A 25,000-nucleotide genomic window follows, 5' to 3' on the forward strand; every position below is an offset into this window, starting at 1 on the left:
TGAACAAATAATTAAAGAAAACACAAAATACTAAGACCAAGGCGTGACAGGAATATGAGTTTAATGCTCGGTTAAATTCTAGAATGGAATATGAGTTTAAAGATCGGTTAAATTCGAGAATGGAATATGAGTTTAAAGCTAGGTTAAATTCTAAATGGAATATGAGTTTAAAGCTAGGTTAAATTCTAGAATGGAATATGAGTTTAATGCTCGGTTAAATTCTAGAATGGAATATGAGTTTAAAGATCGGTTAAATTCTAGAATGGAATATGAGTTTAAAGCTAGGTTAAATTCTAGAATGGAATATGAGTTTAAAGCTAGGTTAAATTCTAGAATGGAATATGAGTTTAAAGGTAAAATTCTAGAATGGAATATGAGTTTAAAGGTAAAATTCTAGAATGGAACATGAGTTTAAAGGTTAAACTCAATGATGTAAAATGAAGGAAGGGGCTGTCCATGTTTTGACCCCAAGTTGCACCACACTTTCCCAAAACATCTTGCTGTTCAATGTGTAAATTCATGTTTTTTAAAGTGCAGTGCCATGTATTTATGTGGTACATGTGTCTGCAGATTTGTGTTTCCTGTGGTAAATGTGTAAATGTGCAGATTTGTGTTTGCACATATGAGATCTGGTTGTGGAATAGACTCAGGGTCCCCAACGTCACACACCACAAACTATGCAGTTGACTGTTTGAGTTTGTGTGTGCGTGTATGTGTGTGCATTTGTGTGTGCGTGTGTGTGTGTGTGTTTGTGCGTGCGTGTATGTGTGCGTGTGTGTGCGTGTGTGCGTGCATGTCTGTGTGTGTGTGTGCGTGTGTGTGTCTGTGCGTGTGTTTATTTGGAAATGATTAGAATCCCAATTACTCTTCCTGGTATCCATACAGTTCCTTTGCAACAAAACCCAACACCAACCTACATCAGCACAAAAAACAGTACAACACGCTATTACATTGTTACTCCAATATTACACATTTACAATATAAAATGTAACTACTTCTCAGACAGAGTTCATTGTGTCACATCGGTGGGCCTGTTGTCCGGACCTCTGACAGTCTCTATGGGGGTGCCTCAGGGTTCAATTCTCGGGCCGACTCTTTTCTCTGTATACATCAATGATGTCGCTCTTGCTGCTGGTGATTCTCTGATCCACCTCTACGCAGACGACAACATTCTGTATACTTCTGGCCCTTCTTTGGACACTGTGTTAACAAAACTCCAGATGAACTTCAATGCCATACCACTCTTCTTCCATGGCCTCCAACTGCTCTTAAATGCAAGTAAAACTAAATGCATGCTCTTCAACCGATCACTGCACGCACCTGCCCGCCAGTCCAACATCACTACTCTGGACAGTTCTGACTTAGAATATGTGGACAACTACAATACCTAGGTGTCTGGTTAGACTGTAAACTCTCCTTCCAGACTCACATTAAACATCTCCAATCCAAAATTAAATCTGGAATCGGCTTCTTATATTACAACAAAGCATCCTTCACTCATGCTGCCAAACATACCCTCGTAAAACTGACTATCCAACCAATCCTTGACTTCGGCAATGTCATTTACAAAATAGCCTCCAACACTCTACTCAGCAAATTGGATGCAGTCTATTACAGTTTGTCACCAAAGCTCCATATACTACCCACCACTGCGACCTGTATGCTCTCGCCTTATCTCAGCTCACTGGTCACCATAGCAGCACCCACCCGTAGCACGCGCTCCGGCAGGTATATTTCACTGGTCATCCCCAAAGCCAACTCCTCTTCCACCTTTCCTTCCAGTTCTCTGCTGCCAATGACTGGAATGAATTGCAAAAATCACTGAAGCTGGAGACTCATATCTCCCTCACTAACTCTAAGCATCAGCTGTCAGAGCAGCTTACAGACCATTGCACCTGTACATAGCCCATCTGTAAATAGCCCACCCAACTTCCTCATCCCCGTATTGTTATTTAATTATTTTTTGCTCATCTGCACATCTATCACTCCAGTGTTTAATTGCTAAATTGTAATTATTTTGCCACTATGGACTATTTATGGGGCGGCAGCGTAGCCTAGTGGTTAGAGCGTTGGACTAGTAACCGGAAGGTTGCGAGTTCAAGCCCCCGAGCTGACAAGGTACAAATCTGTCGTTCTGCCCCTGAACAGGCAGGTAACCCACTGTTCCCAGGCCGTCATTGAAAATAAGAATTTGTTCTTAACTGACTTGCCTGGTTAAATAAAGGTAAAATTAAAAAAAATAATAATAATAATAATAATTATTGCCTTACCTCCCTAATCTTATCTCATTTGCAAACAATGTATATAGACTTTTTCTACTGTGTTATTGACTGCATGTTTGTTTATTCCAAGTGTAACTCTGTGTGGTTTGTGTCGCACTGCTTTGCTTTCTCTTGGCCAGGTCACAGTTGTAAATGAGAAAGTGTTCTCAACTAGCCTACCTGGTTAAATAAAGGTGTTCTCAACTAGCCTATCTGGTTAAATAAAGGTGTTCTCAACTAGCCTACCTGGTTAAATAAAGGTGTTCTCAACTAGCCTATCTGGTTAAATAAAGGTGTTCTCAACTAGCCTATCTGGTTAAATAAAGGTGTTCTCAACTAGCCTACCTGGTTAAATAAAGGTGTTCTCAACTAGCCTACCTGGTTAAATAAAGGTGTTCTCAACTAGCCTACCTGGTTAAATAAAGGTGTTCTCAACTGGCCTACCTGGTTAAATAAAGTTGTTCTCAACTAGCCTACCTGGTTAAATAAAGGTGGTCTCAACTAGCCTACCTGGTTAAATAAAGGTGGTCTCAACTAGCCTACCTGGTTAAATAAAGGTGTTCTCAACTAGCCTACCTGGTTAAATAAAGGTGGTCTCAACTAGCCTACCTGGTTAAATAAAGGTGTTCTCAACTAGCCTACCTGGTTAAATAAAGGTGTTCTCAACTAGCCTACCTGGTTAAATAAAGGTGTTCTCAACTAGCCTACCTGGTTAAATAAAGGTGTTCTCAACTAGCCTACCTGGTTAAATAAAGGTGTTCTCAACTAGCCTACCTGGTTAAATAAAGGTGTTCTCAACTAGCCTACCTGGTTAAATAAAGGTGTTCTCAACTAGCCTACCTGGTTAAATAAAGGTGGTCTCAACTAGCCTACCTGGTTAAATAAAGGTGTTCTCAACTAGCCTACCTGGTTAAATAAAGGTGGAAAAACAAAAAACAAAAACAATACTACAATTGTACAATTTGTGTGTGTTTTGGAAAAAACATGATTTTACATGTGACATTTCCACATTTTGTGTTTTAGGAACAATTCACTTGATGATATTTCACATAATGTTTCACATATGGATTCACATTTTCAGTTGAGATTTGTTTCACAGCATTCCAATCTTCCTGCTACACCACCGCCTGTGTCAGTAACTGATTAGACCTGTATTCATACACTATGGACTTCAAAGTAAAGCTCAGCCTTGTTAAAAAATACACAAGAAAAACGTGTATATTTATCACATTGATTCAGGGAGTAACATTAAAACTGAATAATATTCCCCACCAACATTAGAAAACTATACAGAAAACCCTCAAACTGCTGAAATAAGTAAATGAAAAGTTGAAAGATCAGCGTTCCTCAAATCGAGAGGCTGAACAGCGATAACGTGTTATAACATGTGAAATGTCATATGTGAAGTGTTTCAAAAACACCTGTTCACATGTGAAATGTGTGTGTTCCAAAAACACCTGTTCACATGTGAAATGTGTGTGTTCCAAAAACACGTTTTCACGTGAAAACATTCAGTGTTTTCAGTGTTTCAACATTCCAGGGTGCATTGCATTGCATGTTGCTCCACACTGCAAGCAGAGGACTTAAAACCACTATAATGACAAGATACAAAAGTAATTCCTCATGAACAAATACCTTTTTGTCTGAATATTTTGTCCCGTTATGCCAGTTATGCTATTTTGGACCACCAGGCTGCTGTTGTTATGCAGCCTGTCGTTTTTATGTGTTTATAATTTTTCTTAAAGAAATTTTAGTTTATTTTCAGATCGTTATTTTTGGCCAGCTGTGAGATTAAATGTCATTCCTGAACATCACGTTACGTTTGTACACTGCACATTAACGTTTTCATTCCATATTTTTACACATGATGTATTTTTATATACTTTTAATGACATTATTATTTAAATAACATAAACTGGTAACTATCCCAACATAGGGATATGCCGAGGCAACTGAGAAACTCATACGCTGGTGCAACCCTCATTAAAGCTACAAACATGCCAGATACTCAACCTTAAACATGTGATGACAATACAACATAATAGACTAACCGGAATGACATTTACTCTCACAGGTGGCCCAAAAATGACCTTGAAAGCCACAATTCCAGTCTTCAAAGAAAACAACCCAACTAAGTGATCCAACTGGGTCAAAATAACCCAACGTTCTGACCACTATTTACTCATTACTGGGTTGTTTTTAACCTACTATTTTTTGTGAGGTATTAAACATATTTTTCAAAGGTTATGAACAGTCAAAATCATGTTTGTCATGAAATTGGATGATATTTGAAGGAAACCAGAACAAAGTATGATGACCAAAATATGAAAAAATATGGTTACTGATCAACTCCCCCATGTCAAACACATTGATTAATTATTAAGGGGACAAGGTGACATCACCTTAACTCTCATTTTAATACACCTATTCTGCCCTTGAGTTGCGTTCCCATGCAAAACTAGACAGATAGCTAACAACTAAGTCTTCAATAAAACTCCCAAGGCGTGACTTTTCTTGAATTAATATATTGTAAACGTTTATGTTGTGAAACTGCAAAATACAGAAAATAATATACTTTAGTGTTCAATTCACACCGACATACTGTAGCTCTACATTAAACATTTGAAGTTGCATAAATACAAAGCACGGGCTAAGGTACCATGCATCTGGCATGATGCCAAACCATATAGCTAATTGTTAACCATATGGTAATTGGCTCGTTTCATTACTCTAATAATGTATAACCATCTGTGTAGAATAACAAAGCATATTACACTAGAAACAGTAACAAAACTACAGTATTGTATATTTTACAATTCGTTTGCATGACGCATGAGCAAAGTAATACAGCTAACGACTAACATTAAAAGCATTGCAATTTGTGAGTAAATGCAACCTGTAATGAGTTTCCTCCTCTTCTTCCGAAGAGGAGAGGCGAAACGGATCAGAGGACCAATACGCGGCGTGGTAATTTTCCATGGTACTTTTTAATGATATAAGGTACACATGAACAAACTAACAAAACAAGAAAACGTGAAAACTCAAATTACAGTCCTATCTGGTGCATACACAGAGACAGGAAACAATCACCCACAAACACACAGTGAAACCCAGGCCACCTAAGTATGATTCTCAATCAGAGACAACTAATGACACCTGCCTCTGATTGAGAACCATACTAGGCCGAAACATAGAAATTCCCAAAACCTAGACAAACAAACATAGACTGCCCACCCAACTCACGCCCTGACCATACTAACTAAACACAAAACACAGAAAATAAAGGTCAGAACGTGACAGTACCCCCAAAGGTGCGGACTCCGGCCGCAAAACCTTGACCTATAGGGGAGGGTCTGGGTGGGCGTCTGTCCGCGGTGGCGGTTCTGGCGCGGGACGCGGACCCCACTTCACCCTTGTCTTTGTCCGCCTTATTTTCCGCCTCCGTGGCTTCCGCCTCCGTGGCTTTCTCACCATGGCAACCCCTCTCAATGACCCCACTGGACAGAGGGGCAGCTCGGGACAGAGGGGCAGAAGCTCTGGACAGAGGGACAGGGGCTCTGGACAGAGGGACAGGGGCTCTAGACAGAGGGACAGGGGCTCTGGCGCCTCTGGGCTGAGGGGCTCTGGCGCCTCTGGGCTGAGGGGCTCTGGCGCCTCTGGGCTGAGGGGCTCTGGCGCCTCTGGGCTGAGGGGCTCTGGCGCCTCTGGGCTGAGGGGCTCTGGCGCCTCTGGGCTGAGGGGCTCTGGCGCCTCTGGGCTGAGGGGCTCCGGCAGCGGCGCCGGACAGGAGGGACGCTCCGGCAGCGGCGCCAGACAGGCGGGACGCTCCGGCAGCGGCGCCAGACAGGCGGGACGCTCCGGCAGTGGCGCCGGACAGGCGGGACGCTCCGGCAGCGGCGCCAGACAGGCGGGACGCTCCGGCAGCGGCGCCAGACAGGCGGGACGCTCCAGCAGCGGCGCCGGACAGGCGGGACGCTCCGGCAGCAGCGCCGGACAGGCGGGAGGCTCCGGCAGCAGCGCCGGACAGGCGGGAGGCTCCGGCAGCGGCGCCGGACAGGCGGGAGGCTCCGGCAGCGGCGCCGGACAGGCGGGAGGCTCCGGACAGGCGGGAGGCTCCGGCAGCGGCGCCGGACAGGCGGGAGGCTCCGGCAGCGGCGCCGGACAGGCGGGAGGCTCCGGCAGCGGCGCCGGACAGGCGGGAGGCTCCGGCAGCGGCGCCGGACAGGCGGGAGCACCTGCAGAGAGGAGACAGAGAGACAGCCTGGTGCGTGGAGCTGCTACAGGAGGCAGCGGCGCCGGACAGGCGGGACGCTCCAGCAGCGGCGCCGGACAGGCGGGAGGCTCCGGCAGTGGCGCCGAACAGGCGGGACGCTCCAGCAGCGGCGCCGGACAGGCGGGAGGCTCCGGCAGTGGCGCCGGACAGGCGGGAGGCTCCGGCAGCGGCGCCGGACAGGCGGGAGGCTCCGGACAGGCGGGAGGCTCCGGCAGCGGCGCCGGACAGGCGGGAGGCTCCGGCAGCGGCGCCGGACAGGCGGGAGGCTCCGGCAGCGGCGCCGGACAGGCGGGAGCACCTGCAGGGAGGAGACTGAGAGACAGCCTGGTGCGTGGGGCTGCCACAGGAACTACCAGGCTGGGGAGACTTTCAGGAGGCTTGGTGTTAGGAGGAGCCTGAAAGACCGGGCTGTGGGGAGCACTGGAGCTCTGGTGCGCAACCTTGGCACCACTTCCCCAGGCTGGACAACTACTCGAGCCCGGACCCTCAAGAGTGCAGGCACAGGTTGAACCGGGCTGTGGGTAAGCACGGGAGAGCTAGTGCTTACTACACGCACCTCTCCCCTAGGCTCCACTCCCACAGTTGCCCGGTACGAGCGGAGCGCAGGCAGAGGACGCACTGCACCCTCCCAGCGCCCGGAGACACAGCACGCAGAGCCGGCGCAGGATAACCTGGACCCAGACTGCGTACCGGCGACCAGACCCGCTGAGCAGGCACCATACGCCCTGGCTCAATGCCCACACTCGCATGGCACTCTCGGGGGCTGCCCTATAGCGCACCGGGCTATGGACACGCACTGGCGACACCGTGCGCTCAACCGCATAACACGGTGCCTGACCAGTAATGCGCTGCTCATAATAAGCACGAGGAGTGAGCTCAGGTCTGCTACCTGGCTTAGTACCACCCCTCGTGTGCCCCCCCAAAAAAAAAAATTTGGGGCTGCCTCTCGTACCTGTCGCACTGCCGTGCTGGCTCCTCATATTGCCGCCGATCAGCTTTCGCTGCCTCCAGCTCTGCTTTGGGGCTGCGATTTTCCCCAGCCCGTGCCCAGGGTCCCTCTCCGTTCAATATCTGCTCCCATGTCCAGGAGTCCTGTGATGGTGGCCTCTGTTGTTGATGCTGCTGCTGCTGTCGTCGCTGTCCTTTACCACGCCGCTTGGTCCGATTGTGGTGGGTGATTCTGTAACGAGTTTCCTCCTCTTCTTCCGAAGAGGAGAGGCGAAACGGATCAGAGGACCAATACGCGGCGTGGTAATTTTCCATGGTACTTTTTAATGATATAAGGTACACATGAACAAACTAACAAAACAAGAAAACGTGAAAACTCAAATTACAGTCCTATCTGGTGCATACACAGAGACAGGAAACAATCACCCACAAACACACAGTGAAACCCAGGCCACCTAAGTATGATTCTCAATCAGAGACAACTAATGACACCTGCCTCTGATTGAGAACCATACTAGGCCGAAACATAGAAATTCCCAAAACCTAGACAAACAAACATAGACTGCCCACCCAACTCACGCCCTGACCATACTAACTAAACACAAAACACAGAAAATAAAGGTCAGAACGTGACACAACCAACATTGATATGTAAGCAACTCTATCAATAACAAGATTATCATCATTAGCTAAATGCTTGAATCGAACTTACAAACACGCTGAAGCGTGACAAGAAATAACTACATTGAAAGATCTGCACCGTAGCGTTGTTTGTAGCTGTTTCTATGCGTGCAAACAAATTCTGTACTTCCTGTTTGCGTCGTCTTTCTAAGTACCAGAAAGCGCCACTAGGGGGCAAATAACACCATTGAACACAATGAAAATCCAATTTAACCATTGTAATAAATAATCTGTTACCTTCTAACAGGATGGCAGCACACTCCCCGCCTGGTATAATGAAATTGTGCCACTATGAAATAAAACATATCAAGAAACAAATAATGTCCTTTCTATTTTTATCTTTTGTCTCTAGGATGCTTCAGAAAGAAGAACAACAAACTCTGAGATTGGTCTCAGAAACACCTTAGCAGCTCCTTGCTTGGCAATTTTTAGTTCTACTTTCCTAACCTTTTTGTCAGTACTGGGAAATGTTTTTACCACAAGCCCAACTGGCCAGTCATTTCTGTGTGCCTGACTGTCTTTCAATAAGACAACATCTCCCACTTTTACATTTGGCTTTTCTGCTGTCCATTTTCTGCGTCTCTGCAGTGTTGTCAGGTACTCCTGTCTCCACCTTTTCCAAAAGGTGTCAGCGAGACACTGGACTTGCTTCCACTGTTTTCCATGAAGGTCGTTCATGCTGAAGTATCCGGAAGGGGCTGAGGTAGCACTGGTCTTTTGTGTAAGTAACATTGAGGGTGTGAGAATGGTAGTCATGTCAGGGTCGGTTGATACTGACACTAAGGGTCTCGCATTGATTATTGCCATAACTTCAGACATAAGAGTGCTCAAGACCTCATGTGTGAGACGAGTGGAGCCCGTCTGAAACAGCATAGCATCAAGAATACGTCTGGCAACCCCAATAAGTCCCTCCCAAGAACCACCCATATGAGACGAGTGTGGAGGATTAAATATCCAAGTACATCCCTTATCTGAGAGGTATTTAGTCAGTTCTGAGTCATTTGTGTCGATACCCAGTTCCCTGCAGGCACCTATAAAGTTTGTACCTCGATCAGACCGTAGCACTTTTGCTGGACCACGGATAGCGAAGAAACGCCTCAGCGCATTGATGAAGCTGGATGTGGACATGGATTCGATAAGCTCGATATGGACTGCTCTAGTAGACATACATGTAAAGAGCACCGCCCAGCGCTTGGAGTCTGCACTACCACCTCTAGTGCGACGAGTTATGACATTCCATGGTCCAAACACATCAAGTCCAACGCTGGTGAATGGTGGTTCAGATGTGAGTCTGTCTGCAGGCAAGTCAGCCATTTTTTGGTCAACTAACCTCCTCTAACCTTGCGGCAGGTGACACACTTGTGAATGATACCAGAGACTAGACGTTTGCTCCCAATAATCCAGAAGCCTGCTGCTCGAATATCTCCATCTGAAAAATGACGACCTTGGTGAGCCACTTGCTCGTGATAATGTCTTACCAGCAGAGTGGCAACATGATGTGTCCGTGGGATGATGAGAGGATGTTTTTCGTCTTGTAACATGTCGGTGGAGGATAAGCGGCCTCCCACCCTCAGCAACCCATCCTCATCAATTACTGGGTTCAGCTTTTTGACTGTACTTTGCTTTGGGAACTCTTTTCCTTTTTCAATGCATTTGAATTCCTCTCAGAAGGCTTCATGTTGCACACAGTGAATGATTGCTGTTTTGGCTCGTGACAACTCACTTGTACCGCATGGTTTATTACAGTCATGCCAGCCTCTGCAGCTGGTGTTGTCTGCACCTTCATGGAAGGATCTTGCAACATGAATGAGTCGTGCTGTGGCTCGATTGAGAGTTTTCCAGCTTGAGAACCTCTCAAAGCGATGAGAGCCGAGTTGAGCTCCAGAAACTTTAGAGGCAAAGACAGTGACGTCTGGTCGAATCTCTGCATCTGTGTGAGGCTCTACAAGGTCAACATTGATGTTCTCAGGCTTACTCGAGTTTGTTTGGGTCAGGAACGGTGGACCTGAGAACCAACTAGTGTGTTTTAAGAGCGCAGCAAGTATGGGCCTGGTTGCATGGTCTGCTGGATTGCTGTCTGTGTTTATATAGCACCACTGATCTGGATGGGTAGACTTCCTGATGCGAGTTATCCTATTGGCAACATAAACATAGAATCTTTTGGTGACATTGTGGATGTAACCGAGAACTATCTTACTGTCTGTGTAGAACTTGGCTGCATGTATATCAATGTCAATTTCGTCTTTGATTAGTTCATACATCTCAACAGCTAGCAAAGGCTCACACAGTTCAAGGCGTGGGATAGTGTGGGCCGGACGAGGGGCCAATTTTGATTTCCCCATGACAAATCCAACATGGCATTGACCTTCCGAGTCAATAACTCTCAGGTAGGCTACCGCTCCTATGGCTACTGTAGAGGCATCCGAGAAGATGTGTAGCTCTCTTCTTTGAGTGGTAGACAAGGAGACTGGGATGTAGGTCCGCTGAATATTCATATGTTCCAACTCCATCAAAGATTCCTTCCACATTTTCCATTCCTCTTCATTTTTCTGTGGGAAGAGGGGCATCCCACTCACTCTCATCAGAAGAGAGTTCTCTGATTAAGGCTTTACCTTGCATTGTTATTGGAGCCACGAACCCAATAACAAGACTATTCACTGTGGACAGGATGCCTCTCCGCGTAAAAGGCTTCTCATTGTGCGACACCTGGAATGAGAAGCTGTCTGTTTCCAGGTTCCAGGAAAGTCCCAGACTCCATTGAAAGGGGAGAGGATCCACTCCTAGGTCCAGATCTTTTAAGTCTTTCGCACGGTCCTCCATAGGGAAGGCTTCCATAACTGTTTTGCTATTGGATACAATCTTGTGTAGTTTCATGTTGGACTCCGCCAACATTGCTTGTGTTTTTCTTAGAATGTTGACAGCTTCTTCTGTAGTAGCTACTGATGTCAGACCATCATCGACGTAGAAGTTCCTCACTACATATTGCTTGGGTTCTGATCCGTGTTCCTTCTCACCCTGTAGCGCTGCTCGTCTCATGCAGTAGATGGCTACGGCTGGTGAAGGGCTGTTCCCAAATACATGGACTTTCATCCTGTACATCCTGTACTACATCCTGTAGTTATGTTTCAATCTGGGTTGTTGTCTTCATACCAGAGAAACCTTAAGTAATCTCTGTGATCCTCACGTACACCAAAACAGTAAAACATTTGTTTCACATCTGCTGTTAGTGCACTGCAATCCTTGCGGAAACGCATTAGGACACCCAAGAGTGTGTTGTTTAAGTCTGGACCACTGAGCAGAACATCGTTAAGTGACACGCCTTGACACTTAGCACTGGAGTCAAATACTACTCGTATTTGTTCAGGCTTTTGTGGATGGTAAACACCAAATATGGGCAGATACCAACGTTCTTCGTCTCCCTCTAGTGGCTGTGAAGGTTCGGCTTGGTCGTTATCCAGCATCTTTTGCATGAAGTCAATAAAATGACGCTTCATGTCAGGCTTTTTGTCTAAAGTCCTGCGAAGTGATGTAAGACGGTTCATGGCCTGCTCCCTGTTATTAGGAAGGTGACGTCTATTGGGGCGAAAGGGTAGTGGAGCCACCCAGTTGTTTCCATCATCCTGGAAAACCTGTTTGTCCATAATGTCCAAGAAGGCTTTGTCCTCCACTGATGGTGCTGGTTTATCATCGTCTTGTGTTTTGTCGAACATGGAACATCCCAGGCTGTCTGTGTTCACAGTTGTGATTGGATCTCTCGAGTGCACTGTAGAGGGAGAGATGTGTTTCTGAGCTACGCTGTTGTAGTTCTCTTTTACCTGGATGATGTCAGGGAAAGGGCTCAGATAGGATGTGCGACCATTTTGAAGTATGTTTGTTCTGAACACGTTAACATTGGCTGGTCGGTGAGCCGTTCCCAGACAGACCTCACCCACAATGACCCACCCGAGGTCAAGTCGCTGTGCATAAGGAGTGTCGTGGGGCCCATTGATTTGCTCTCGTACCTTGTGTACCCTTAAGATGTCTCGTCCTAAAAGCAGGAGGATGGGAGCGTCTGGGTCCACAGCTGGAATTCTGTCCAGAACTGGTTGCAGATGGGGATGATGATACGCAATGTCGGGGGAGGGAATCTCCATCCTATCGTCTGGCATCATATCACACTCTATCAGAGTAGGGAGAGTGAGCTGCATGTGTCCATCTATAGACTCCACCATGAAGTTGACGGCTCTCCTGCCTGAAGTCTCTGTTACCCCAGAACACGTCTTCATGGTGTATGGAGCAGAGTTGTCATTGATGTTGAAGAGACTGAAAAACTCTGTCTTGGCCAGAGATGTGTTACTCTGTTCATCAAGCACTACATACATTTTGACAGCTTTCTCTCTTTTCCCAGCCGGATAAGCTTTGACAAGGCATATTTTTGAACATGATCTTGGATTAACTGCCTCACCACAGATCTCTGTACACTTTGAGGTGACAGATAGAAGAGCATCGTCACCTTGCTCCCCGCCATGCTCTGTCTCTGCTGTAGCGGTGTCTGTATTTGTAGGGGCTGGGCCTGGATGCAGAGCAGCAAGATGCCTGTCGCTGTCGCACTCAGAGCACTTGATTGAAACCTTGAAATCAAATCAAATCAAATTGTATTTGTCACATACACATGGTTAGCAGATGTTAATGCGAGTGTAGCGAAATGCTTGTGCTTCTAGTTCCGACAATGCAGTGATAACCAACAAGTAATCTAACTAACAATTCCAAAACTACTGTCTTATACACAGTGTAAGGGGATAAAGAATATGTACATAAGGATATATGAATGAGTGATGGTACAGAGCAGCATACAGTAGATGGTATCGAGTACAGTATATACATATGAGATGAGTATGTAGACAAAGTAAACAAAGTGGCATAGTTAAAGTGGCTAGTGATACATGTATTACATAAGGATGCAGTCGATGATGTAGAGTACAGTATATACGTATGCATATGAGATGAATAATGTAGGGTAAGTAACATTATATAAGGTAGCATTGTTTAAAGTGGCTAGTGATATATTTACATTATTTCCCATCAATCCCATTATTAAAGTGGCTGGAGTTGGGTCAGTGTCAATGACAGTGTGTTGGCAGCATCCACTCAATGTTAGTGGTGGCTGTTTAACAGTCTGATGGCCTTGAGATAGAAGCTGTTTTTCAGTCTCTCGGTCCCAGCTTTGATGCACCTGTACTGACCTCGCCTTCTGGATGATAGCGGGGTGAACAGGCAGTGGTTCGGGTGGTTGATGTCCTTGATGATCTTTATGGCCTTCCTGTAACATCGGGTGGTGTAGGTGTCCTGGGGGGCAGGTAGTTTGCCCCCGGTGATGCGTTGTGCAGACCTCCCTACCCTCTGGAGACCCTTACGGTTGAGGGCGGAGCAGTTGCCGTACCAGGCGGTGATACAGCCCGCCAGGATGCTCTCGTTTGTGCATCTGTAGAAGTTTGTGAGTGCTTTTGGTGACAAGCCAAATTTCTTCAGCCACTTGAGGTTGAAGAGGCACTGCTGCGCCTTATTCACGACGCTGTCAGTGTGAGTGGACCAATTCAGTTTGTCTGTGATGTGTATGCCGAGGAACTTAAAACTTGATACCCTCTCCACTGCTGTTCCATCGATGTGGATAGGGGGGTGTTCCCTCTGCTGTTTCCTGAAGTCCACAATCATCTCCTTAGTTTTGTTGACGTTGAGTGTGAGGTTATTTTCCTGACACCACACTCCGAGGGCCCTCACCTCCTCCCTGTAGGCCGTCTCGTCGTTGTTGGTAATCAAGCCTAGCACTGTTGTGTCGTCCGCAAACTTGATGATTGAGTTGGAGGCGTGCGTGGCCACGCAGTCGTGGGTGAACAGGGAGTACAGGAGAGTGCTCAGAACGCACCCTTGTGGGGCCCCCGTGTTGAGGATCAGCGGGGAGGAGATGTTGTTGCCTACCCTCACCACCTGGGGGCGGCCCGTCAGGAAGTCCAGTACCCAGTTGCACAGGGCGGGGTCGAGACCCAGGGTCTCGAGCTTGATGACGAGCTTGGAGGGTACTATGGTGTTGAATGCCGAGCTGTAGTCGATGAACAGCATTCTCACGTAGGTATTCCTCTTGTCCAGGTGGGTTAGGGCAGTGTGCAGTGTGGTTGAGATTGCATCGTCTGTGGACCTATTTGGGCGGTAAGCAAATTGGAGTGGGTCTAGGGTGTCAGGTAGGGTGGAGGTGATATGGTCCTTGACTAGTCTCTCAAAGCACTTCATGATGACGGAAGTGAGTGCCACAACATCGGAAACAAATGCCATTGTCTTTGAGATATGATTTGCGCTCATCTAGAGTTTTGTATCTAAAACCACGACACTTTTTAAGGGGATGAGGCTTGTTATGTATTGGGCAGTGACGGTCAGGGTTTTCAACCTTTGTCTTACTGGGTTTGGTTTGGTGGTCTGAGGCCTCAGATGACACATCTGTCTTGTATACAGTCACAGGTGTCTTGTTGCTGTACCTGGCAGGTTTCTCACTTTTCATGGACACCTGGTTAGTTGAGGTGTAGAGGGTGAAGCTGGGGTCATTTCTAATTTTTGCCTGGTTCCTGATGACTCTCGAGAAGAAAGAGAATGGTGGGAATGCTACCCGATAGTCCTCCTTATATTTGGATCCCTGTGCTATCCATTTTTCTTGTAAACTGAATGGAAGTTTCTCTACAATAGGGTTTACCCCCCGAGATTTGTCCAGATAAGCGAGCCCTGGAAGGTACCCTTCTACTTTAGCACACTCCAGTTCGAGAAGAATGTCACCTAGTTCTCTTAGTTTGTGATTGTCTTTGTTAGTCAGTTTTGGAAAATCATCAATTTTCTTCAACAGTGCATTCAACAGTGCATTCTCGATCATTCTCGTACCATAGCACTCTTCTAGTCGTTGCCAGACCATGTTAAGCCCTGCTGTTGCGTTGAAAATATGTACAGGTCTAATTCTGTTTGCTTGCTCAGACAACTCTGCCCCTAGCCACTTGGTAATTAGATCTAACTCTTCCCTGGCTGATAAATTAAGTCTCTGGTCGCATTGAGAAAGGATGCTTTCCATGCCCAATAATTTTCAGGGAGATCATCAAACTTCAGGAGTCCGGAACTCACCATCTCACGTCGTAGGATGTACTTGATGAGGTCTGGTGCCACTTGTGACTCAGGGAAGTGGTGTGTGTGTGACTGGAAGTGGGCTTGCTTTCCATTTCCACCATGCTGCTGTTAATTTATTTTGAACGGAGAGTCTCTGCTCATGTTCTGTTGTTTGCTATTTTCTTGATTATGGCATGTAGCTGGGTCAAAACGAACCTCTTGTTTCTCCACTTCAAATGGAAGTTCAGCAAAGTAGGGCCGAGCATGTTGTTGTACATACTCACATGTACGTTGGACTGGACTTAAGGGCTGTGGTCCCTGTGTCTAGCTCTTTGCGAAGCTCTCTGCGTTCTGATCCTACAGCTTCTTCAAAGGCTGCAGCTTCAGCCAACGCAGCAGCAGCTGCTCTCTCAACTTGGAGAACATATAAAGTTGCCTCAAGGTCAGCTTTTTGCTTCATCACAGAAGCTTCCTTCTCAGCATAGGGGACTTGTGCACGCGCTGCGTCTGCCTTGGCGCGTGCTTTGACGGCTGCAGAACTCGCCGTTGAGGATCTGCTTGACTGTTTTGATGACCTTGATCTTGTAGATTGAGACTTGGTCCCAATGTGCTGAAGAGACTCTTCCATCTCTCTCTGTTGAACACCTGGCTCTGGTTGTTGCATCGTAGACTGCTGGTATTCCCTAGGATAAGAGGCTTTGTTGGCTGATGAACGTAGAAACATAACCACCGTGTGCAGTTATTCTTGTGCTTGAGCCCGCTGTGATGATGATTTTTCACTATTCCGCCCTTGAGTTGCGTTCCCATGCAAAACTAGACAGATAGCTAACAACTAAGTCTTCAATAAAACTCCCAAGGCGTGACTTTTCTTGAATTAATATATTGTAAACGTTTATGTTGTGAAACTGCAAAATACAGAAAATAATATACTTTAGTGTTCAATTCACACCGACATACTGTAGCTCTACATTAAACATTTGAAGTTGCATAAATACAAAGCACGGGCTAAGGTACCATGCATCTGGCATGATGCCAAACCATATAGCTAATTGTTAACCATATGGTAATTGGCTCCTTTCATTACTCTAATAATGTATAACCATCTGTGTAGAATAACAAAGCATATTACACTAGAAACAGTAACAAAACTACAGTATTGTATATTTTACAATTCGTTTGCATGACGCATGAGCAAAGTAATACAGCTAACGACAAACATTAAAAGCATTGCAATTTGTGAGTAAATGCAACTCTATCAATAACAAGATTATCATCATTAGCTAAATGCTTGAATCGAACTTACAAACAAATATTTTTCCAAGGCTGAAGCGTGACAAGAAATAACTACATTGAAAGACCTGCACCGTAGCGTTTTTTGTAGCTATTTCTATGCGTGCAAACAAATTCTGTACTTCCTGTTTGCGTGGTCTTTCTAAGTACCAGAAAGCACCACTAGGGGGCAAATAACACCATTGAACACAATGAAAATCCAATTTAACCATTGTAATAAATAATCTGTTACCTTCTAACAGGATGGCAGCACAACACCAATGGTAACATGATATTCTCTTACCTCATTTAAATAAGTGCCGCCTTGTAACCAACATCGGAGAAGGCGTGTTCACAGTGCAGTGTGGTTTATATAGCTAGATAACCACTCTACTGGTGCCAAAATGTGACTATAGCGTGTCAGCAAATATAGGTAAATGTTTACCCTATTCGTCTCTGACAAATATACTTATATGTTTGCCCTTTCATCTGGGTCTGGTGCTAGCTAGTTACTGGCTAGCTAGGTCTTCATCTGGGTCTGGTGTTAGGTAGTTACTGTCTTGCTAGGTCTTCATCTGGGTCTGGTGTTAGCTAGTTACTGGCTAGCTAGGTCTTCATCTGTGTCTGGTGTTAGGTAGTTACTGGCTAGCTAGGTCTTCATCTGTCTGGTGGTAGGTAGTTACTGGCTAGCTAGGTCTTCATCTGTCTGGTGTTAGGTAGTTACTGGCTAGCTAGGTCTTCATCTGGGTCTGGTGTTAGGTAGTTACTGGCTAGCTAGGTCTTCATCTGGGTCTGGTGTTAGGTAGTTACTGGCTAGCTAGGTCTTCATCTGTCTGGTGTTAGGTAGTTACTGGCTAGCTAGGTCTTCGTCTGTCTGGTGTTAGGTAGTTACTGGCTAGCTAGGTCTTCATCTGTCTGGTGTTAGGTAGTTACTGGCTCGCTAGGTCTTCATTTGGGTCTGGTGTTAGGTAGTTACTGGCTAGCTAGGTCTTCAGCTGTCTGGTGTTAGCTAGTTACTGGCTAGCTGGGTCTTCATCTGTCTGGTGTTAGGTAGTTACTGGCTCGCTAGGTCTTCATTTGGGTCTGGTGTTAGCTAGTTACTGGCTAGCTAGGTCTTCATCTGTCTGGTGTTAGGTAGTTACTGTCTAGCTAGGTCTTCATCTGGGTCTGGTGTTAGGTAGTTACTGGCTAGCTAGGTCTTCATCTGTCTGGTGTTAGGTAGTTACTGGCTCGCTAGGTCTTCATTTGGGTCTGGTGTTAGCTAGTTACTGGCTAGCTAGGTCTTCATCTGTCTGGTGTTAGGTAGTTACTGTCTAGCTAGGTCTTCATCTGGGTCTGGTGTTAGGTAGTTGCTGGCGAGCTAGGTCTTCATCTGTCTGGTGTTAGCTAGTTACTGGCTAGCTAGGTCTTCATCTGGGTCTGGTGTTATGTAGTTACTGGCTAGCTAGGTCTTCATCTGTCTGGTGTTAGGTAGTTACTGGCTAGCTAGGTCTTCATCTGGGTCTGGTGTTAGGTAGTTACTGGCTAGCTAGGTCTTCATCTGTCTGGTGTTAGGTAGTTACTGGCTAGCTAGGTCTTCATCTGGGTCTGGTGTTAGGTAGTTACTGGCTAGCTAGGTCTTCATCTGTCTGGTGTTAGGTAGTTACTGGCTAGCTAGACCTTCATCTTTCTGGTGTTAGGTAGTTACTGGCAAGCTAGGTCTTCATCTGGGTCTGGTGTTAGGTAGTTGCTGGTGAGCTAGGTCTTCATCTGTCTGGTGTTAGGTTGTTACTGGCTAGCTAGGTCTTCATCTGGGTCTGGTGTTAGGTAGTTACTGGCTCGCTAGGTCTTCATCTGGGTCTGGTGTTAGCTAGTTACTGGCTAGCTAGGTCTTCATCTGTCTGGTGTTAGGTAGTTACTGGCTAGCTAGGTCTTCATCTGGGTCTGGTGTTAGGTAGTTACTGGCTAGCTAGGTCTTCATCTGTCTGGTGTTAGGTAGTTACTGGCTAGCTAGGTCTTCATCTGGGTCTGGTGTTAGGTAGCTACTGGCTAGCTAGGTCTTCATCTGTCTGGTGTTAGGTAGTTACTGGCTAGCTAGGTCTTCATCTGGGTCTGGTGTTAGCTAGCTACTGGCTAGCTAGGTCTTCATCTGTCTGGTGTTAGGTAGTTACTGGCTAGCTAGGTCTTCATCTGGGTCTGGTGTTAGCTAGCTACTGGCTAGCTAGGTCTTCATCTGTCTGGTGTTATGTAGTTAATGGCTAGCTAGGTCTTCAGCCAGCATGGAACAAATGGGTGGGTCGTTCAAAACGCCAAGCAGGTGTTGAGTCAACACATCCATCAGTGCTGTTGTGAACCACATCACAAGAGACGTGTGAAACGGTAGATGTATAAAAAAATAAAATTGATGTCATTGATGCAATTTCAAAGTTTGAGTTGCTTTGTGCATCGTCGTATTCGTTTGAGATTATTGTATTGCAACGCTGTATCTGTGTTCAATCGTCCAGTGTTGCTGATCACCTTCCCACTGGAGCCACTTCTTCTTGCTTTAAGGAGTGGAACCTTGTGTGGTCGTTTGCTGCAATAACCAATGCGTGACAAGGACCGACGAGTTGTGCATTTCGAGATGCCGTTCTGCACTCCACTGTTGTACTATACCATTATTTGCCTGTTTGTGGCCTGTTTGTGGCCTGTTTGTGGCCTGTTTGTGGCCTGTTTGTGGCCTGTTTGTGGCCTGTTTGTGGCCTGTTTGTGGCCTGTTTGTGGCCTGTTTGTGGCCTGTTTGTGGCCTGTTTGTGGCCTGTTTGTGGCCTGTTTGTGGCCTGTTTGTGGCCTGTTTGTGGCCTGTTTGTGGCCTGTTTGTGGCCTGCCTGGCTTGAATGATTCATGACATTCTACTTCAACCGCTCTGTTTTCACTCACAGGACTGCTACTGACTGGATGTTTTTTGTTTGTCGTACCATTCTCTGTAAACCCTAGACCCTTCAAACTCAACTCTTTTTTACAGTGTGATAGTATATGTTCCAAGCAATTAGTATGAACCTGGTAGCACAGCAGAAACATCAACGCAATCCCAACCAAGAGCTTGCAAGTATGGATGTTGTGGTGACCATCTTGTCTTCACACCGGCAGTCATGAGTAAAAGGACTGCAGTAAATTTCCAAAATGACCATTGATCGATGGAAATCTCCTCTTATGCACTCTGGACATGCGTTGTTAGTACCCAACTCGCTTACAGAGTTAAGCTATAATTTGTGAATTTGTATTTGATTTTGAATAGCCTAGTTTTAGGGCAGTTTTTATATTTTCACGTAAGCTGATACATTACCTTCAGCTACAGAATATCACTGTACATGTACATCTCCTGCTCCCTCTCCTTCATTCCATTCTCCAGCATGCAGAGGGAGAGGCTGGAAACAGTTTAATCAACTATGTTTTGTTGTGAAAACATGTAAATATCGATGTTCCCGAATAGATTTAACTTCAATTCCCAAGTGGCACACTGGGTAGCTGCAGGTACAGAAAAACTAACCGGCGGGAAAGCAGCCTCCATTCGCTATTAGGGTGTGTATTTTTCCCCTGCCCTTGTTCCTACCCTGTTCCTGCTCCTGTTCCTACCCCTGTTCCTACCCCTGTTCCTGCCCCTGTTCCTACCACTGTTCCTTCCCCTGTTCCTGCTCCTGTTTCTGCTCCTGTTCCTTCCCCTGTTCCTGCCCCTGTTCCTTCCCCTGTTCCTGCTCCTGTTCCTGCCCCTGTTCCTTCCCCTGTTCCTGCCCCTGTTCCTACCCCTGTTCCTACCCCTGTTCCTTCCCCTGTTCCTACCCCTGTTCCTTCCCCTGTTCCTACCCCTGTTCCTTCCCCTGTTCCTACCCCTGTTCCTTCCCCTGTTCCTACCCCTGTTCCTTCCCCTGTTCCTACCCCTGTTCCTTCCCCTGTTCCTACCCCTGTTCCTGCCCCTGTTCCTGCCCCTGTTCCTACCCCTGTTCCTGCCCCTGTTCCTTCCCCTGTTCCTACCCCTGTTCCTACCCCTGTTCCTGCCCCTGTTCCTACCCCTGTTCCTACCCCTGTTCCTACCCCTGTTCCTACCCCTGTTCCTTCCCCTGTTCCTGCTCCTGTTCCTACCCCTGTTCCTACCCCTGTTCCTGCCCCTGTTCCTACCCCTGTCCCTACCCCTGTTCCTTCCCCTGTTCCTACCCCTGTTCCTTCCCCTGTTCCTGCCCTTGTTCCTACCCTTGTTCCTACCCCTGTTCCTACCCCTGTTCCTGCCCCTGTTCCTACCCCTGTTCCTACCCCTGTTCCTTCCCCTGTTCCTACCCCTGTTCCTTCCCCTGTTCCTGCCCTTGTTCCTACCCTTGTTCCTACCCTTGTTCCTACCCTGTTCCTGCTCCTGTTCCTACCCCTGTTCCTACCCCTGTTCCTGCCCCTGTTCCTACCCCTGTTCCTACCCCTGTTCCTTCCCCTGTTCCTACCCCTGTTCCTTCCCCTGTTCCTGCCCTTGTTCCTACCCTTGTTCCTACCCCTGTTCCTGCCCCTGTTCCTACCCCAGTTCCTACCCCTGTTCCTGCCCTTGTTCCTGCCCCTGTTCCTGCCCCTGTTCCTGCCCCTGTTCCTGTCCCTGTTCCTGCCCCTGTTCCTGCCCCTGTTCCTGCCCCTGTTCCCGCCCCTGTTCCTGCCCCTGTTCCTTCCCCTGTTCCTTCCCCTGTTCCTGTTCCTGTTCCTGTCCCTGTTCCTGCCCCTGTTCCTGCCCCTGTTCCTGCCCCTGTTCCTGTCCCTGTTCCTGCCCCTGTTCCTGTCCCTGTTCCTGCCCCTGTTCCTGCCCCTGTTCCTGTCCCTGTTCCTTCCCCTGTTCCCGCCCCTGTTCCCGCCCTTGTTACTTCCCCTGTTCCTTCCCCTGTTCCTGTCCCTGTTCCTTCCCCGTTCCTGCCCCTGTTCCTGCCCCTGTTGCTACCCCTGTTCCCGCCCCTGTTCCTGCCCTTGTTCCTTCCCCTGTTCCTTCCCCTGTTCCTTCCCCTGTTCCTGCCCCTGTTCCTGCCCCTGTTCCTTCCCCTGTTCCTGTCCCTATTCCTTCCCCTGTTCCTGCCCCTGTTCCTGCCCCTGTTCCTACCCCTGTTCCTGCCCCTGTTCCTGTCCCTGTTCCTTCCCCTGTTCCTGTCCCTGTTCCTGCCCCTGTTCCTGCCCCTGTTGCTACCCCTGTTCCCGCCCCTGTTCCCGCCCTTGTTACTTCCCCTGTTCCTGCCCCTGTTCCTTCCCCTGTTCCTGCCCCTGTTCCTGCCCCTGTTCCTTCCCCTGTTCCTGTCCCTGTTCCTTCCCCTGTTCCTTCCCCTGTTCCTGTCCCTGTTCCTTCCCCTGTTCCTGTCCCTGTTCCTGCCCCTGTTCCTGCCCCTGTTGCTACCCCTGTTCCCGCCCCTGTTCCCGCCCTTGTTACTTCCCCTGTTCCTTCCCCTGTTCCTGCCCCTGTTCCCGCCCCTGTTCCCGCCCTTGTTACTTCCCCTGTTCCTTCCCCTGTTCCTGTCCCTGTTCCTTCCCCTGTTCCCGCCCCTGTTCCTGCCCTTGTTCCTTCCCCTGTTCCTTCCCCTGTTCCTTCCCCTGTTCCTACCCCTGTTCCTGCCCCTGTTCCTTCCCCTGTCCCTGTTCCTTCCCCTTTTCCTGCCCCTGTTCCTGCCCCTGTTCCTACCCCTGTTCCTGCCCCTGTTCCTGTCCCTGTTCCTTCCCCTGTTCCTGTCCCTGTTCCTGCCCCTGTTCCTGCCCCTGTTGCTACCCCTGTTCCCGCCCCTGTTCCCGCCCTTGTTCCTTCCCCTGTTCCTTCCCCTGTTCCTGTCCCTGTTCCTTCCCCTGTTCCTGTCCCTGTTCCTTCCCCTGTTCTTACCCTTGTTCCTTCCCCTGTTCCTACCCCTGTTCCTGCCCCTGTTCCTGCCCCTGTTCCTACCCCTGTTCCTGCCCCTGTTCCTGTCTCTGTTCCTGCGCCTGTTCCTTCCCCTGTTCCTTCCCCTGTTCCTTCCCCTGTTCCTTCCCCTGTTCCTACCCCTGTTCCTTCCCCTGTTCCTACCCCTGTTCCTGTCCCTGTTCCTTCCCCTGTTCCTTCCCCTGTTCCTGCCCCTGTTCCTACCCCTGCTCCTGCCCCTGTTCCTACCCCTGTTCCTGCCCCTGTTCCTGCCCTTGTTCCTGTCCCTGTTCCTGCCCATTTGATCATGGGCCATTCTAAATTGGACCTAATTTAGAATATTAGTAAAGACAAGATTAAATTAAGAATAGTCTGATGGGTGAAAATATGATCACTTGATGAGAGAACACTGTTTGCAGCCTGAGGCAAGGGACAAAGCGTAAGCTTCTTTTGCGACTTTCTCAAATAATTAATACCCTATAGTCCCATTATGCAGCCAATATATGTTTTCATTTTCTAATACATTCTAAGGTTTGTATCGTTCAGAACTAAAGTTGCCAAATAACTCAAAAGGACCTGTTTCAAATGATCACTTCTAAGCTCAGTTTTGCCACATCATATGCAAACTTCCTCCTCAATGTGAAAAATATCCTTTATATTTTTTTATCAATTAAGTTTAATTTTATAATATTCTTACTTTAAAATCATATATTATAAAATAATGGCACAGGACTGATAAGCATATCTTGCCTGCTAAATGAACAAAACCACAGCCAATGGCATGGCACATATACAGGAAACATACAACTCATATTCTGTATTTTTCTTTTTTTTTTATATAAAAAATACATATCATAATGTTTCGTTAGACCTAAAGTAAATAATGGATTTATTGGTGTACATTAAATTGATTTGTTAGACTTGTTTAAATGTAGATGTTCCAAAGACGTATATATGTGGAGGCCTGGAGATGCTAAACGTGTTTATGTTAATTAGGGGTCGATTACCATGCCTGTTACCAGCTGACAAAATGTCATGACTCGGGGCAGCCGGTGATTGGCAAGCAAATAACTGCCTGTCTCTCTGTAATTTACTGTTAATTAACATAAACACATTCAGCATCTCTTAGCTTTCATGCATAGCCTACGAGCCACTAATGCAGACCTTAGTAAAATGTACATTTAAAAAAAAGTCTAATAAATCCATTTAATATAGCCTACACCATGACAATAAATCCATAATTTATTTTAGACAGGTCTAAATAAACATGATTTGAAGAAAATATATTCACCGCTGTGTCAAAATGTGGGTTGGACTTCGCTGTTCGTGAGACGAGAACAACATGCTCTCGTGTTTGTCTATAAAGCACTTCTGATAAAGCTACCTTCTCATTTATCATCACTCATCAACATTAGAATTATAATTCCTAAAACCAGGTCTCACGCATGGATTACACTTGAGGCCCATGTGATTTCCACAGAGTTGGGTATGGCTGCCTCTTCCTGTTACGCTCCTTGCCTGTGGAATAGTCTGCAGAATAAACTTCAACTTGAGAAGTTTGTCCCCCTGTTGCCCATTTTAAATATTTATTGGAGGATTTTTATTTTGCTTGTAACTGTTTCTGGTAATGCAAGTTCTTGTGCTGTTAGGGGAATAACCTGTGTGTAAATGTAATCTGTTTCTGTATTCTTTTGTATTATCTGTGATGGTTTTGTTTGTCTTGTGTCGTTTCATAATGATTGTAGCTAAACTGTATGTGTAAACATGTATTTGCAGGGCCCAGCTGTAAAAGAGACCTTGGTCTCAGTCTGTGTTCCTTGTTGAAATAAAGGTATAATAATAGACTATTTCAGAAGAACAGAATAGCATACTCAGTTGTCCTTATGTTAGGTCCTCATCTGGCTTTGCCATATGGCTGTGGGCTACACTAGTTCATTTAGCAGACAAGATTTGCTTAGAATTCCATGGCATTATTTTATATTATTTTTAAAGTACAAAGAATACAATCGAACAAAGCTGAATAAAATAGAGGATATTTTCTCCAAATGATTTGAAGGAGAGCGCACATGCTGCTATTCTGTGTTAAGCGCTTAACAAAGAAATAGGTATTCCTATATGCTTAAATTAGAGTTATAAAATACATTTTAGTTGTTCTACAAAAGCTATATGTTTTGATTTTTAATACAATATAAGGCTGCATGACACGACTCTAATGACGATTTGAAAAAAGTTGCTACAAAGGCTCTGCTTTTTTTATGCAGGCTGTACACACTACATCAGTCACTCATTCACAATTTGAGAAGCACTTGATAATGCCTCAAATTTCACTGTGTGTCCCATCCGGGACACAATTGCACGCGTCCTCATCCAATTCCAAGGTGCATATTGAATATATTGGAAGAACTGTCCACAATTACTTTCCGTCAGCCAACAAGATGAGTCGGCATAACGAACAGCAAAAGCACTAGCCTATGTCAATCAACTATCCCCCTATTATATTCTTTACTAGAATTAAATATTCCAAACATAGTCTTGAGACAGTTGTGGGATGCAATAGATCCAAAGTATTACAACCACTAGCATCCCCCTCAAAAC

At 46.5% G+C, this 25,000-nt stretch overlaps 1 protein-coding gene across 3 annotated transcripts in view; it reads left to right on the forward strand.

Annotated features, from left to right (window-relative positions):
• LOC127911372 (RNA binding protein fox-1 homolog 3-like) overlaps positions 1-25,000 on the forward strand; it is a 1,085,108-nt gene that overhangs the window by 600,926 nt on the left and 459,182 nt on the right. The gene's annotated exons all lie outside the window — the stretch shown is intronic.

The sequence above is a fragment of the Oncorhynchus keta genome, chromosome 24 (assembly GCF_023373465.1).
Source record: "Oncorhynchus keta strain PuntledgeMale-10-30-2019 chromosome 24, Oket_V2, whole genome shotgun sequence".
NCBI lineage: Eukaryota > Metazoa > Chordata > Actinopteri > Salmoniformes > Salmonidae > Oncorhynchus > Oncorhynchus keta.